The following is a 15564-nucleotide window of genomic DNA, read 5'->3' on the forward strand; positions in this document are numbered from 1 at the left end:
TATAAGTTGCATCAACGATTTAACAGACTTTAATTGCAGTGTTCTTAATCTTTATAAGTTAGTAGTACTGTTCGGGTTTACAGTGTGGGGGCGTGTTAGAACGAGCCGTTTTAGGTAGGCGTGGCTGACTCTTAACTTTTATAAAGAATATCTCTTTGGATTTGAGACTTTAGTCTTTGCAACTTTACAGATCTTCTTTATGCACCAAGAGCTTGTAACACTCCAAAGAGAAAGGAAAACTTGAAATCGCATCATATGACCCCTTTAAAAAAAATGTCTTTGTCAAAGAATTACAAGCCTCGAACCAAACTAACCAGGTACGAGGTGAATCACAACATTACAGACTTTGGGGTGAAGCAAATATGTACTTGAAATTGAAACAGAGACAAAGGTACAAGACCAAATGTTTGTGTACTCATCAATAAGGGAAAGAACTACAATCCCATGAAACACTGCAAAATATATACGAAGAGTTCATTTGCAAAAACAGATAACTCCGTTTTTAACAATTTTCAAAAATCATGTTTTTTTCATTGTGCATTCCAATTAATTTCAATCAAACTGCAGTTGGGTTATTTTGATTAAGTAAAAATAACAAAAAAATACAGCTAACTAACACAATAATAACAGTAATTTTTATTGTTACCTGAGAGTTTAGAGTTATCTGTTTTTGCAAGTAAACTCTTAAAGAGGGGAGGAAAACTAAATCGACTTGCGTCATTCACAGTGCTTCATGGAGTAGTTTAGTTTATTAATTTATAAAGCATATTTCAAAACAACAGAAGTTGCAACCAAAGTGTTGTACAGAGGCATTAAAACAAAATTAAAACAGAATTAACACACTGGATCAAAACCTTGGAGACAAATGTAAAAATATAAACACCCTCAATTAAAACAAAAAATACAGATAAGCTTTTAGGGAAGATTTAAAAGTAGAAACAGAAAGGGTTCCAGAGTCTGGGAGCAGCCACCGAGAAAGCCCGGTCACCTTTAGTTTTGTAACGTGAGCGAGGAACAGAAAGAAGTTGTTGATTGGAAGAACGTAAGGACCTAGAGGCATTGTACGGGACAAGAAGATCGCTGATATACTGAGGGGCAAGACCATGTAAAGCTTTATAAACAAAAAGGAACTTAACCGGTTCAATCCGGGACTTAACCGGGCACGATTTACTGGAACAGAAAGAAGAAGATGATTGGAAGAACTTAAGGATCTTGAGGCATTGTACGGGACAAGAAGATCACTGATATACTGAGGGGTAAGACCATGTAAAGCTTTATAAACAAAAAGCAAAATTTTTAAATCAATCCGGGACTTAACCGGTAACCAGAGTAGGCAACTTTGGCACGATTTACTGTGATTCTCTGACTGGTTGAGATTCCTTTGCAGAATCATGGGTAATGTAGTTTTTCACCAGAAAAAAAAAATTCTGGCTCATGGTTTAATAGCGTTGTTATTGATAAAAATCCTTAAAAAAAAAAAAAAACAGTAAATGACATTGAGATATGTACTTTCGGAACCTAAATGTTTAGATGTATATTGTAGTATTTGCAGTACATATGCAAAAACAAGCCGTTCTTTAGGCCTCACCAAACTTCTGGTATAAACTGGAAAATTCAAAAACGGTGTTTATCAAGACATTTCTTGGGGTTCTTGAAAAACTAGCTAATTAAAGTTAGATAATGCCAAATTGAGAAATTGATTTCTCACATGTTATTTTTGCATTCACATTCCCCAGTGCTTGTAGACCTTTAAAAGCTTATACAAGATTAAAGCTTTGAAAAACTCCCATAGAAATGTTTCATTTAATTACTCTTCACCCACTAATATGATTTTTGTTCTTCCTCTCAATTACAAAACACCATCTTGACTGTTCTCCATGCTCTTTTACCTGGAGTCTCCTGGTAATAAATTAGAACAACTGCTCATACAATTCTGGATCCTTGATTAGAACCGAGCGGAATGTGAAAAAAGTATTCCAGTGTAAAAGATTTGATTTGAGAACTGGAAATTCAAAGCATCTTTTTAGAAAGAATATCTGCTTGAATGACCCAGATGCCTCTGTCTTGACGCATAATGACAGAAGAATCCTGAAGCACGTCCGTAAATTATATTGCACCATGGAAGATAAATCAAATGTAGGCTGACTGAGCAAACACACATTTCTCTGCTGCCAAGGTGATGGTAGATAAAGCAATGCATTAAATCATTTTCAGCCTGAAAGCCACGCACTGGTGTTTAAACCACTGATTAGCAATGCCTTGAATTTTCTAAGATAAACAGATGATCTGACTGAACAGAGATGAAGTGATTCATCTAAGCCTTTCATTTTCTCATCATGCCGATCAGGACCGAACTGGGCTCTTAAAAACTGCACTTATCTTATGAGAAACACTTTCAGAAATTGAAATTCAGAGATATAGGACCAGATCTCCATAAGCCACCTATAAGATTTGAAGGAATAATGGAATAAACTGACTGCAGGTTCAGTGCTTAACATCCACACAGTGAGGCTGAACAAAAGTTAAGAAACCAGCAACACATTATCACCGGACAACCATATCTCCATTTTGCAATATACTGTAGTCAACACCCAATTATTAAACGCCTTACAACCTTAATTACAATTCCTATGGTTTATAGCTCTCGACGCATTCTGTAGTTACCTATGACTCATTCATGAACACGAATCTGGATACTAGCAAAGGTCTTAATCTACTAAACATTGGGTTACTGATGACTCAATTACATGCAACACGATTACTAGGATGTGCATTAAAACGCAGGTGGTATTTATCAACAACATCGCTGCATAACCCCATCGTCCATCTTCATTTCAGCTGTTAAAAAGTACAGTGCCATTATAAAATATGCATTTGTCCTACATATTTGTTGCATTAAGCTAAATAGATGATGTACACACAAAATGGCATAAATGGCAATAAAAAAAACTATAATAAAGCAAGGCAAAAAAGTCAATACAAAATGTCAGAACATACATGGGACTGAGAAACACCCTATAATTCTGACATTTTAGCAACAAGTAAAATACTCAAAGAAAAGATGTGAAATCCTGCCAATTCGCTTATAAGTAACCGCAGACTTCTTTGACTTAATTGACTCTCCTTCAAGGTATATACTGAGTGAAATGAAATGAAAGCAACTGTTCATGCAATGTTAATACTTAACTTTCCCCCATGGGTACAATTAGTTCATGAACAAAAGAAACAACTGCATTATTCAAACGATTTGAAAGGTTGAAACAATTAATTAGATATCAGGCCCCGTGGTCACAGCCAAACAAAAGTAAAGACAATCCTTGATGCCAGATACGATGGCCTGTGTGAAAACAAAGACCCTGCGCAAGATAAGATGGCTCTGTGGTCTGAGAATGACTGTGTGTTTCAACGCAATGCAGAAGGCAATAATTTGAGCCGGTGCACTACTGTGGCTATTGATACTTAACTTGACAGTATTGATATGCACTTGTATTTACGGCAATTAACCCATATGATGTCCTGAAATCCTTTACCTAATTTGGTGTATCCAGTCAAAAAGGACCGGCATTTAAAAAAATTTGCTTGTAAATCTCTCATTTTGCTATAATGTTACCAAATCTTGGATTATTATATATTTTTTTGTCACTCACTTCACTTAGCAACACTAAAACCGGCAGTGCATATACTTACGTGCCAGCAACCTGCCAATATAAAAGACTGCTGATTTTAGGTTTGAAAAAAAAAGCATTGCATTTTTAAGTGTACTATAGAAGAAATATTTTTATTTAATACTCATTTTTATTGTAAAATATAATAGTATTATCTCTATTTATTATTTGGTTTATTTTATTTTAAAAATAAACTAAACTAAATAAAGTGCAATAATACTTTTATTAATTATTTTATATTTAATTGGTCTCCAGGTGCTCTCATGAGAACAAGACCTATATATGCACCCCTGTCAACAAGATTTTTAACATTAACTAGCATTTTGTGGAAAATAAATTCCTGATAAATAAAATAAACCACGTGAGGGTTCAGGAGAAACAGAACACAAATACACTTAAAAAAAATAAAATAATAATAAATAAATAAATGTAATTTAAAGTTGTAAATAAAACGTCTCGGGTTACTTGTGTAACCATGGTTCCCTGAGGGGAACGAGACACTGCGTCCTCTAGGGGTCGCTATGGGGAACGCCTCGTCGTGACCCGTGTCTGAAGCCTACATTGAAAAAACACCAACTTGTTTGGCCGGCGACAGCCATGACGTCACTACCGTCGCGACTAGTACAAAATAGGCGCCGGTAGCGCACATCATTCACTTCTTCGTCTGAACCTTGCGTCCGAAGCATGGCAAGAAACCTAGAGGACGCAGTGTCTCGTTCCCCTCAGGGAACCATGGTTACACAAGTAACCCGAGACGTTCATAGTAGGAAAGAAAAAGCTCTTACTTTGCTTTTTGGAATGCACGCTTCAAACAGACCGGTCAGTGAAGACGAAGAAGAGAATGATGTGCGCTACCGGCGCCTATTTTGTACTAGTCGCGGCGGTAGTGACGTCATGGCTACAGCCGGCCAAACAAGTTGGTGTTTTTTCAATGTAGGCTTCAGACACGGGTCACGACGAGGCGTTCCCCATAGCGACCCCTAGAGGACGCAGTTCGAAGTTCCACGAAAGGGAACTAATATTATTGGAACATATTTAACTAGAAAATTATATTTCAGTCTTCAAAATTCTCCCTTTTCATTCAGTGTGTTAATAATGATAGTTACTAATAATTTCTGAGTTTGTACACCTTTTTCAGTGTATTGAATTTTTTTTTTTTTTTTCTATTTCAAATCTAAAAGCCTACAAACGTTACAGTTGTTTGTCAAACGACTGGCACAGGCATGGGACATCATGGTTATTTTGCGAGTATCAAATTGGACACGGCTGTCAATTTAGATTTGTTTAAAGTTTTGTTTTATATGAATGCAGATCAAGCATATCTGCCTCACATTGGCTGCTGTGTAGATGCAGTGGCTCATTTACCTACAGCAGGCGATAGGTGCGTGCCAGTGTAGAGATAAGCAATAATCGGCGGGAACAGATTGGAGAGGCTTATTAATGTGCAGGAGGTGATCAGACCCATCCATTTTTCATTAGGCCCACTACATGAGTGACATTTTCAAGTTAAGAATTTGAGTCATTGCGAGGAGTGACATTTCATCCCTACATCCACAGTTCATTGGCTAGGTTCAGGCACTACAAAAAGTACCCACAATGCACCGCTTCATGCTAGGATCTCTGACAGGCCTCGCAAATGTAAGAAAACTAGAAAATACTATTACTTGACATCGCCCGAGGCACTGCATATTTAAACAAATCATTCCCAGTCTGTTTCACACAAGTAACAAGAGCTACGAATGCATGCACAATATGGTATTTTTAGTCACGGATATGATTGAGCGATAGCTGTCTGTGAATGTGATGTCTGTAATATTTAAAACGCTACATTGCCTATTACTGCTAGAAACAATCTAATCAGATTTTCCTGTTTTGAAATAAAACATCTTGAAATAAAAAAACTTAAGAAATGTTTTTTTTTCGCCACACATGAAAGTACATTAGGTTTACTGTTCCCTCTTTAAATCAAAAGTGACTCTGCAATATTTATTTGCTAGCTTTTTTCAAGACATGGGCACGGTAATGTGTACACGTATTGTATCGCAAAGAGAAAATTCAATGATCGATACACACAAATAAGAGAAATCTTCTGAAGAGTACTCCATCATTCTTTGTATTAACTGGGCTCAGCTGTGGATGCCCTGTATTGACATGCTTAATGTTCATGTATTGGCTCTGATCTATGGACTTCTCCTGAGAGAAACAAGCTTTCTCTATCTGTGTTAGTAAAGGCGCTCTGGGTAAGAGGCAAGACTTATCTTAATGTTCTTGTGAAGCTGTAACAATGTTATCAAAGCCACACAAGAATAAAATGGTGATCCTTCAGTTGGACGCTTCCGAGCATTTTTCATTTGTTCAGTTGATATCCAAGGTTTCTTTGTGTTTGCTTTGTTACATTATGATTAGCACAGGCCATAGCTGGCCATTTAGAGGCATACAGCTAAGCTGCCTCTGACACAAGTTAAAAACACCAGTTCTGTCTCATAAGTTTGAATATAGGGAGTCTTAATGCAAAGTTCCTGCAAAGCAAATATTGATGCATTTTATATGAACCAACATAAACCAACACTGTTTTTTAAAGAATACCAAAAAAAGCTCATAAGACCCCAAATACCCTGACCATTCAAATAAATAAAATTAGTTTTTAAAATGACTAATACGTTTACATTTCAGGTAACACTTTAGAATAGGGGTCCAGAATAATGCATTAGTTAAGCATTAATTAATGGTTAACTTGTTCACAATTAAGCATATTACTAGTGTGTTTGTGCTCAACTAATGCTTAATTGTGAACAAGTTAACCATTAATTAATGCTTAACTAATGCATTATTCTGGACCCCTATTCTAAAGTGTTACCACATTTCATAATAACAACAAAACGCAGCATTACTATTAAAACAACATAACTTATAATATTATTACTATTATTAGTAGTAGTACTAGTAGTAGTATGAAGAAAAAGAAGAAGCTGCAGAAGCAGCAGCAGAAAAAAATAAGTATGAAGAAGAAAAAGGAGCAGCAGCAGAAGAAGATGCAAAACAGAAGTAGAAGACAATGAAGACGATGACGAAGAAGCAGATGAAGAATATGAAGATGAACATGAAGACGGAGAAGATGAAGATCCAGAAGCAGCAGCAGCAGAAGTAGAAGAAGCAGCTGCAGAGGAGGAGGAGGGGGAGGAAGAAGAAGAAGATGCAGAAAAAGATGACGAAAGAAGACAATGACAACGAAGACGAAGAGGATGAAGATGGAGAAGAAACGTCAAAAGCTATGTAAACATATTTTTTTAGCTCATGTAGGTATGGCTTTTCAACAATTTCTAAACAAACTCTAACTGAAGATTTGTTTTTATAATACACTGCAAAAGAAAAAAATATATAGATTGTATGGTTGATATTGTGTGTCTTTCTATGAGTATTTTCAGCTTGCATATGCAAAGTGGTACTGACAAGTTACTGGATTACATGCCATGTTAAAATCATTACTGCTATGTGAGGTATCATATTAGATGTGGCATGAAGAAAATTAACCTCAGGGCATTGCAGTTTGAACCAATAAAATGTTAAATGTCATGTATGTTCTATACAGACCCATCTGAGGTAAATACTATTCTGGGGCATGCAATGACTAAAGGCAGGGGTGGGGGGGGAGAGACAAAATGAAGATCCCTGCAGGTTACTCATGGTATCACATTCTATTGTGTTAACTCTGATGTCAATGTTTCATAATCCATTAGATGAATAATATTAAGAATGACTGTTCAAACAGAGAGAAATGCTTTTTTAAAAAAAGATTGTGCATAACTTCCAGCCATGGCATTATGAAAGAGCAATGCACATCTGGTCATGATGAAGATTACGGTGTTATATTACTAATGATTATGTGACTACATTATGTGCAACATGAAACTAAATGTTACAGTGAAGTTGCATCACAGCTCTCTGTCAGTTAAGAGGCTACCGTGTCTAAGCCACACCAAAGTTTCATGCTGAGTTTGACAGTCAGTCTGGTGCAATTATTTGGCAGACGGTCTTTTAGTTGGACAGAGAATTCAATTTAAAACAAGTGATTCTAAAATACGCTCAATCTGGAGATATAATTATTACAGATCCTTTATTTTTCTGTCATATTTAAGCCGAATTTCCATGCTTTAGCATTAGAGTGTGAAAATCATAAGTCTAAAAATAATTAACAAAGGAACTAAATTATTCTTTATGATTAAATAATCACTCTTAATAGGAAAAATACCAATAAATAAATAATTATATATATATATATATATATATATATCTTCAGTGTCACATGATCATTCAGAAATTATTCTAATATGCTGATTTGTTAATAAAGGCTCTTATCTATGTTGAAAGTTGTTTTTGCTGCTGTTTTTTTATTTATTCTTTTTTTGTGGAAAACATGACTTTTCAGGATCCTTTGATGAAGTGTGGCACAATTATAAACATCTTTACAGTCACTTTTGATAAATTTAATACAGCCTGCTATATATCTCTAATGAAACAAAAATGTTTTGGTATCTCACAGTGTAATTAAAGAACAAAGATTAATAAAAGAGTTGGAAGGATGTGGGGAAAATAAATAACCACATTCTCTTTCTGTGTGAATTATCCCTTTAATGTGATCACACTCACCTAACTTCTGATGCTTCTGACATTACAAAAGTATACATGACTTCATCCTGTTCATTTCTGTTGTATCTTGTTGTCATGGACAGACCATGTACAGATAAAGAACATGTGGGGGAAAAGCAGAGATGGTGCTGCTTGACTGAACACATCTCCTCCAGCAGCGCTGTGTAAGCTAACTGAGATCATGTGATTCACACAATCCACTACAACTCCATCCAGCGCGTTCATCCAGTGGAGTCGTAACACCGTCTGGTACCATGAGATGGTGAATATTCCACCAAAAAGTGCACAGATTGCTCCGCCAGACCACGGAGCAGGCCTTGTCACCTTGTGCAGGGTGCAGAAAGCAGAATTGGGAGGGTAAAAATGAGAAGTGACAGGATATTGATTTGCTTATCGCCACACTGCAGACACACAGGAGTGGAGGGTGAGTGGGAGGTTGGTTATCAGTCGTCCTCGTCTGATAGAAAGAGAGAAAGTGAGAGAGAGAGAGTGAGAAGAGAGAAAGAAAGATTTCTCAACTGATTGGTTTGCCTCATTTTGGACTCGACTTTCGGTGTGTGTAGTGCTGACAGGCGTGCACTTTTACAGTAAATGAAAGTAAGCTTTCTGATGTGATAGGATTATGCGCTTATATAGAGCAGATTGAAAATAAAAGAACGCTATCAACTTCTTTTGTGGATTTGGCAGCATTGCCTGCAATTAGGTGGTTTTCGTGAAAAAAGCGGATGGCTTTCAAAAATATACTTTCGGAACCTTCTGAAAAAGCTACAAAAGAAGAATACAATTTCAGCAACGAAAGAAGGCAAGCGCAGTCCATCTAGGTCAGCTGCTCTTTATCCAGCCAAACTTAATCTGCTTGCTTTAAAACACCTTTAGCCTATCGCTTCTTGGATCAAACAGAAACTTGGCATAACAATGAGACCAAGAAAAGAGACCCGGCTATCGCTCTAGGTATTTTCTGTAATCAACACGAAATGGAAAAAAGGAAAAGTATTAGATCAATATTTAGCCTAGCCACTGACTGCTGCACAGCCATCGAGCTGTTTTGCATGTGCTGTTCATGAATTCAGCCAAAACAAGCCGTATGTCGAGAATGCAATATTACATCCACAGGTGCTACGTTGATGAGAATGAGGTAGATTACGTATGACGGCCTGCTTAAAATGCAGCTCTATGTCAAGAGGTACAGCATGTGAATGGGGTACAACAGGAACTCATTTCCCAGTCTTTTCCACATGGAGTCCCTCGGCTCCTCACGTTCATTTTCACTTCCCATTTGTTTGATAACAAATAGAGGTTCAAAGCCCAAATGGGAAATGGCACCATTAATGAAATCTCTCCTGCATGAGACTTGGGTCGTCTCTGAAGGTGCTTGCGGTCAGGTCATGATAGATCTCGGCATTGGTATGCTACAGGAGCTCCTGGCTCTTCCCAGCACTTGTCAAAATAAAGTTGGATTTGCGCGAAACGAAAAAAGCCCTCTTCCGTAAAGCAAGGTGATTAACTGACAGAGGTTGCTTTTTTCATTAGGATCATTATGATCAAAGTGCATTCATTAATGATTCTTACAAATCCCGTGATTTTCAGGGGAGAAATGGACAAGTCAGCTATATACGTGAAGATATATGAATACAATTATTTTCAGAAGTGAAGCAGGCCTTGAGGCTTCTTTCAGTTCTGACTGAATCCTATTCAGAAAGAATATTTACCAAGTTCTGCAAGGATAATTTAATTCTACCTACAGTAGTACATACATTGAAATTACAATTCAGTGTTGAACTAAAAAGCAATGGTTTGAAAGAAAATCCATAAAAGCAAAGAAAGCACCATTTTATCCTCATGTCTGAGAGTCTTAAAAAAATGCCCCTGCTGGTGGATGTTGTAACTACACCTCATGGTTCTAAAAAGCAACTTTCGTCATTGACAACTTAAAATTAGCTGTGTATAACGACTACTTTTTTTAGGGGCAGGCAACATAAGCTATGTTCACACTGCAGCTTAATGTGGCCCAAATTCAATTTATCCCCCTATCAAGTAACTCTCTCTCTCTCTCTCTCTCGCTCTCTCTCTCTCCCCAGAAACGAAATGCTTACAATCTGACATTTAAATCCTGATTTGTCCCACTTTCATATGTGTATAACCAATGTGACTTAAGTGAGAAGTGCTCATGTACTTTATACACCATTCATTCACCGTTGTGCTTCACTTCCATTAGCGTAGCGTATGTTTCCACAATAAAATGCAATACTGTAATTTTGCAGTCTCTTCGTTGTCATTATCTGATGTGTAATTTCATGCTGGACTCCAATGAACATCAGGTTTGCAACAATAGCATTTGTTTTACCCCATGCGGATCAATTTGAAATCAAATTTTGAGCCGTGTTCAGCCGAGTAGAATGTCGGCATATAAATCACAAATATTAAATTTTATTATAGGGCACGTTTAACTACTGCTTGATTTTTTTTTTAGCATTTTTAAAGCATATAATACTTAATATTGTCCTATGTCTGCTGCCTCTGATGTCACCGGTGGTTTAAAAGGATAATCAAGACAAATTCCCAAACCACATATTTTTTCTCTCTAAATCCTCTTCAAACAGAACATAAATGCTCTTCATGTCATGTAGGCCCTTAACCTTGCAGACTGTATGCAAGTACCCGTCATCACTGAAGAGCGCTCTAAATTTTGCTCACTATGAACACTAAGTACTTCACATTACGATACAGCAACACTGATCAAGCTAAATATTTATATGCATACCGTATGTACACAGAGCGGTCCTCGACACATCTTAAGCATTTCCTGCTCTTAAGAGAAAATTCTTCGCAAGGCCTCTGAACTGCAGCGGCGAAGTTTGTGTTCTAACAAGGTTAATCTTCAGTATCTTTGTCATTGAGACAATAGAGTTGTCAGCCTATTTAAAAAAAGGCTAAATTGATCCCTTAACAATTCTGTTAATAGAAAGATCTCAGGGACACAAGGGAGAGATAGAGGGAAAAAAGAGGGCTGATTAAATCGTCTTCATTTACTTAACTTGCAGCTAATAATACAATTAGAACATCTCCAGGCAAGAGTATTGTAGGGTTAAAATGGGTGCTGTGGAAAATGAGTCCCTCAGATTAATGGGAGGAAATGAAAACACCCACACATGAATGCTGTTCATTCCACCAATTCATCACTTCCATCCTCATTGAAGCCACTCGGTTATTACAGAGGAAGTCTTTATCACCACGCTACTTATTTCATTTCACCCTTCACGGGGGGGCATTTGCTCACCGACGCGGACCTCTTCGAATCTGACAAAAAAGCCATTTGAACCGGCCCGTGCCCCCTTCTGCCACCCATCCCCATTACCATAAACCCACTCAGTCATGATAACCATTAATGCAGCGTCTTATTAAAAACCTATCAATACACACGCTGCCATTGCGCTAATGGGCAGGAATTCCTCTCCGTTAGGTCCGGGCTTGCGTTTCCTCTCCGGGCTAATGAGAGCCATCCCTCAGCATCTCTTTGAGCTAAATCACCTTTATTTGTATCTGCCTACTCGTATGGCTGGTAATTTATAGAAGTGTGCACAATGGGAGATGCATTAGAGCTGGCCTGGGGGGGTGGGGGGCACGCTTACAGGGTGATTCAGTTCGGCACTGGACTCGTGGCGAGCTGTTAATTGTTCTTCGTCGGAGCTCTGGTGATAAAGGAGAAGGAGTCGCTGATGCGACCGCTGATGAGGTTTTATTTCGCCCGAGTTTATTTCCAACGCCGTGTCAAAGGGAGGACGCCCCTCCTAGAAGTTTGCCCTCAACTCGAGGGAGGAATTGAATATTGCTCTATCCGTCGGAGCATTTTACGGCTTCTGCTCGCCAGCCGTGAGAAATGTGGAGGTGTATTTACACTGGTGTTTACAGTGCAAAACAGAAGCGAGGCTCGTCCTCCATAAACTTTGCCAGCAGTCAGCGAGGCTAAATGGTGAAGTCTAAAAGATGTCGGCGATAGAAACTCGAAAGTGACATTAGGGAGCCTAGGGACATGGCTAAACTGCATATTCTGCCTTAAAGGTTGGATTATTGATCGAGTTCAATGTGTTGTTTGGGAAAAAAAGATTCATATCTGTTGTTGTCACGGACATCAGGGGCGATGGAGGTAAATAGTATTGTATTCCGTCTTGCCACATTTTTCACAAATAACTACGACTTGTCATCCTTATTATTGTGATTTCACAAAATAACAACAAAAGCACTTGTCCATGTAAGTGGTTACAGTGATGGCAAATAAGTGGAGCTCTCACTTAAACTGTCAACAATGGGCAACCAAATAGCGCTGCAATCTGAAAAAGAGCCTGACAACAGTCGGCAGCCAAAAGGAGTCATGCACAAACAAGACGTGTTTCAACTACTCAGCTTGATTGCCGCTTGAGCGTCGGACCCCATAGATAGCAACGTATAGATCCTGGTGAATCCGTGTATGCCGTCCCCCGAGATCCTCATAATGGCTGTCACAAAACAAGGCGATAATGTCTCATGCAATCATAATCACGATCCACCTTGGGACCGCTACGAGCCGGCGGTGAGAAAAAGCTCCTGCCAAGCATGAAAACTATATAAATACACGTTGAGGAGTTGTAGGGAAGGTGTAGATCTGGAGCGGTGCCAGTCACATATCCAAGGCAACAAAAATCATTGGCATGCTGAGTCAGGTGCCAACACACATATATTATACATCTGCTCTGTCTGTGCCGGGGCTCTGCATGCTGCATTTTAAATGACGTTTGCTCACAAACACTTGTGCAATGCATGAAAAAAAAAAATAAAAATCAAATGCCCTTAGGTCTAAGCAAATGCTTCTGAGGGAAAACCTGAAAATACTTTAAATAGATGCTCATTTGACATCTTAACAAAAGGAAGGATTTGGGATGGTTAGTCCTAAAGCTAAGAGATGTTGTGGAAGGTGGGGGCGGTGGGTGTATACACTGGGGGGCAGCATTGTAGCACAGAGGCTTCAAACTATAAATTCTGAGTAAGAGATAGGTGGGCCATCCGCTGGGGCTAAATTAGCCATCTATCAGTCAGGACACATTGGGGTAGCAATCCATAGATGCAGAAAAACAGGTTAAGATGACATTGTAGGGAAGATTAGGGGGATGTGCTTTCCAAAAAAACATCCCTAATTTGTCGTCTCCTTTGTACTTTACTGAATGCATTCATTAATGTTTTTATAAAAATGCAGGAAGAGGAAAGCAGATTCATTCAGCAATGGGTCATAATTTTAGAAAAAAAAAAAAAAAATATATAGGGTGTTAATGGCTGCAACAAAAAGTAGCTGCTGATTTGAATGTTTATCCATCTGAATTTCTAAATAACAAAAGCCTGCATGGCTACTTTACACATCTGCAGTGTCATGCCCATACAGAGAAACATATTCTTTTAAACCTGAGAGCCGCCATATAGATTACTAGCAGCTGACATTATCACAATTCCCTCACAGAGATATAGTTCAGAATATTTTATGCCAACACATGCAATCGTCAGTCCCTAGGCACATTTGGTGGGGATTTTATTGCTAATGTATGTAAGGCAGTTAATGCTCACAGATGAGAAAATTCCTGGGTGATGGGCTGTAAAATCCCAAATAGTGTAAAACAAGCCCCAAATGGATATTTTGGGAATGCAAACCCACTAGGCAGATCGCAATGTCTCCTCTGAGCCTCACTACCCCCCATAAATGTCACACAAATCATCTAATATATTGCCAGAGTAAACACATGCTGCATATTAAGACACCTGCTCAAATTTACTGGACATGAGTAGCAAATTAACTTTTCATATTATCATTGTCATTTACCAGTGTTGTGTCTATAAATCGCCTCACTTCATTTGCATCGGTGGGCAGGAGTGTCATGCCCATTTAAATCCAAGACAAGCGCCCCATCATATTTATCAGCCAGGTGGATTTTGAATGCAACTTACAAAACAAGAAGTACGTGCACTTTGGAAAATTAAAGGGATAGTTCACCTAAAAATGAAAGATTTGCTATTCTGAAGAATGTTGGCAACCAACAGTTGTTGGCAGCCACTGACTAGTAGCCACTGACTAGCCTAGTATTTTTCCCCCATACTATGGAAGCCAATGGCTACCGACAACTGTTTGGTTACCAACATTCTTCAAAATTAGGGCCCTTTGAAATCAGTTAGATTTTTTTTTGCAAATTCAATTTTTTTTTCATTTAAATTTTTCTGAATTCCATTTTTCCTCCGTTTTAATATTTTTAGACTCTGTTTTAATTGTTAAATTAAATTCTATTAATCAAAAATGTCAAAGCATGTCTAATTAATTGAAATCATGAAACTTACAATATTTCAAAGCAATTTATTAAAAGTTTAAAAAATTGTTTTTTTTCTGAACTTTTTCTTGAATTCAATTTAATTTTTTTTGTACCAAATTCTGTTTTCCAATCATTTTCTGGATTCCATATTAATGATTTCATTAAATTTTAATAATAAAAAACATCAGCTTCTGTATGTGTGTAGTAAATGCAACTGTGCGTCTGCGCCATTCATTCACACAGAGATGCAAACCATGCAGGATACTGAAGATTGTGGCTCAATATTAGTCCATATCGTGTTTTGATTTAAGTGTACTAACCTACATTTTATTCATCCATCCAAAATTCATCAAATTCCATAACATTCCACGTTATATAGTAAAAACTCAGTTTTTATGACTCGATTCCGTGATTTCATCTGTGTTTCCGCATCGCGGAAATCATAGGGCCTTACAAAATATTTTCTGTGTTCAAAAGAAGAAAGAAACTCAAACATGTTTGAAACAACTTAAGGGTGAATAAATTAATTTTGGGTGAAATATCCCTTAAAGTTGAACAATTACTGTAGGTAGTTGAAAAGGTTAATATTAATAATATAAATATAATATTTAAATATATTTAAAACTGTAACATATACATTATAAATATACTACTTATAAACAAACAAACAAACTCATAAGTACTTGATGTGTTTGTCGGTGGGAGATGGTTGCCAGTTGGAGGTTGTGAAACATCATCACGCCTTTACCGGAGGTCATGGTGTGACATTGTTCTGAACCGATAGCTCTGCTTAGTGCTTTCCACATCAGCCTCAGAATTACTAAATCCTCTCGTCAGGGTCTCTAACCCTCTGCGTCCCTGCTAGTGGTGTGCAGTCACACCCTTTGAAGTGGCCTCACTCTGACCTAGTCACTCGGCTTGTCTCCAGA

Source organism: Sinocyclocheilus rhinocerous, unplaced genomic scaffold (assembly GCF_001515625.1).
Source record: "Sinocyclocheilus rhinocerous isolate Xijiao unplaced genomic scaffold, SAMN03320098_v1.1 scaffold3217, whole genome shotgun sequence".
Classification (NCBI taxonomy): domain Eukaryota; kingdom Metazoa; phylum Chordata; class Actinopteri; order Cypriniformes; family Cyprinidae; genus Sinocyclocheilus; species Sinocyclocheilus rhinocerous.